The sequence below is a fragment of the Mandrillus leucophaeus genome, unplaced genomic scaffold (assembly GCF_000951045.1).
Source record: "Mandrillus leucophaeus isolate KB7577 unplaced genomic scaffold, Mleu.le_1.0 Scaffold141, whole genome shotgun sequence".
Classification (NCBI taxonomy): Eukaryota; Metazoa; Chordata; class Mammalia; order Primates; family Cercopithecidae; genus Mandrillus; species Mandrillus leucophaeus.
Window position 1 is genome coordinate 2,630,014 of NW_012101377.1, and position 2,018 is coordinate 2,632,031.

Consider the following 2,018-nt stretch of genomic DNA (forward strand, 5'->3'; position numbering starts at 1 on the left):
TTTTTTTTTTTTTTTGAGACAGTTTCGCTCGTTGCCCAGGCTGTAGTGCAATGGGACGATCTCGGCTCACCGCAACCTCCGCCTCCCAGGTTCAAGCGATTCTCCTGCCTCAGTCTACCGAGTAGCTGGGATTACAGGCATGCGCCACCACGCCCAGCTAATTTTTTATTTTTAGTAGAGACGGGTTTTTTCCATGTTCGTCAGGCTGATCTTGAACTTCCAAACTCAGGTGATCCGCCCGCCTCGGCCTCCCAAAGTGCTGGGATTACAGGCGTGAGCCACCGCGCCCGACGTAAAAATAATCATTTTTAAAAATCTCAATCATAAATGGCAAAACCAGGTCTTTTTGCTAATATGATCGAGGTGAAACATCAAGTTAGAAATCCCCTAATTAGCTTTCCGCGTCCTCTAACCTGGCACACTCTATCTCACCGTTGGGAAATACATGGGAGTAACAACCCTGCAAACGCCTGAAAATATGGTTATCTTTAGAATTTACGAAGATAAATGTGATTAGGCACATGTGGAAGAAGTTCAAGAGACTGTAAATGAGAGAGGCCAGGTTTCGCGACTATTAAACCAGGTGGCTTTTTCCTTCAGCATCCCCAGGACAAGTACGAATGAGACTTATAACACCCGGCACAAATGGGATCACGCTTGAAGTACCTATGGGGCAAAGGAGAAAGAGTAGCAGGAAGCTGCGGGTAAGGAGAGAGGATGCCTGTGTGCTCACATCTAAAGAGAGAAGTAAGCCACCTACTCACACTCGTACTTCCTATTGACTGGCGGATACTTGGCCTTGATCGCCTTCTGTTCCTCAGTCAAATTGTACACATCTAGATGTGTATAAGAGACAGGCCTAACAGTGAGGGCAGGCCCGAGTTTGCCGACTGCAGGATTAGACACTCTACTTCCGCCCTTCATCCGCCGGACTTCGGCCCGCAGTTACTACTTCCGCTCTAGACCCCGCCCCTGAGCACACACCCCTAAAGGACCACACTCCGTTCTCGGAGTTGGCCGCTAACCTGCTTTAGTCCCGACCCTGTTGCTTGGATCACATGTTTAAAGGGCCAAAACCCCATCTTCTGCGCTCCCTTCATTACTAGTTCCTTCTAAAGACTAAGGGAAAACGTTGAAGGGCACCTTGAATGAAACCCCTTTGGCTCTGAGTGGCGAGGTTCTTTTCCCCGCTTCACCCCCAAAATTGATAATTAGACCCGAAGTAATTCTATATTTTTCATCTCAGTACTCTTAAAGGGTTGTAAGCTTAACAGCCTTCAAGAAAATGGCTGCCCTCGGGCCGCGGGAGTGTGTGGACTAAACGTCTCTCACGTGACCCTGGCCGGGCGCAGTCCCGTCAACGCTGTCGCGCGCAGTCGCTAGAAGTCGGCGGCGGGAGGTGTTGGGGGAGGGGCGGAGCGCGCGCCTCGGTCCCCTCGGAAAGCTACTCCGCGCGTCTGGATAGGTCGCAAGCGCGGCTTCCCCGCCCTTCCCGCCGTTAGGAGCGCTCCGATTGGCTGATGTTGGCGCGAAGGTGCGCGAGTCGGCCCTCGCGCTGGGGGCGCAGGAAACAATAGAGGCCGCGCGCGCAGAGCGAGCGCCTGCTGCCTCCCCGCCCCTCCCGCAACGCTTCCAAACTCAGGTGATCCACCCGCCTCGGCCTCCTAAAGTGCTGGGATTACAGGCGTGAGCCACTGTGCCCAGCCTAGAAGCTTCTTTGTCATGACCAGGAGTTCCCACATTCAGTTGATCATCAGAATTGCTTGGGGAATTCAGGATAATTGGAATCATTTCTGTCAAGAGTTTTCAGTGGTAATTCAAACCATTTAAGAGCTTGTGAGCTGGGCATGGTGGCTCACACGTGTAATCCCAGCACTTTGGGAGGCTGAGGCAGGCAGATTGCTTTAGGCCAGGAGTTCAAGACTAGCCTGGGCAACATGGTGAAAATTCCGTCTCTACTAAAATTACACATATTATCCGGGCATGGTGGTGTGTACCTGTAGTCCCAGCTCCTCGGC

At 52.1% G+C, this 2,018-nt stretch overlaps 1 protein-coding gene across 4 annotated transcripts in view; it reads right to left on the reverse strand.

Moving 5' to 3' along the window:
* Window positions 1-1,318, reverse strand: part of ZBTB8OS (zinc finger and BTB domain containing 8 opposite strand) — a 35,501-nt gene extending 34,183 nt beyond the window's left edge. The window contains exon 1 of one of the 4 annotated variants that reach the window (XM_011974063.1): window positions 1,144-1,318. The gene's annotated coding sequence lies outside the window, so the exon portion shown is untranslated. Of the gene's footprint in view, window positions 1-733; window positions 832-1,143 lie in introns of those variants that run through there. The other 3 variants (XM_011974062.1, XM_011974065.1, XM_011974064.1) reach the window with 3 other exon arrangements.
* Between the last annotated feature and the right edge of the window lie 700 nt (window positions 1,319-2,018).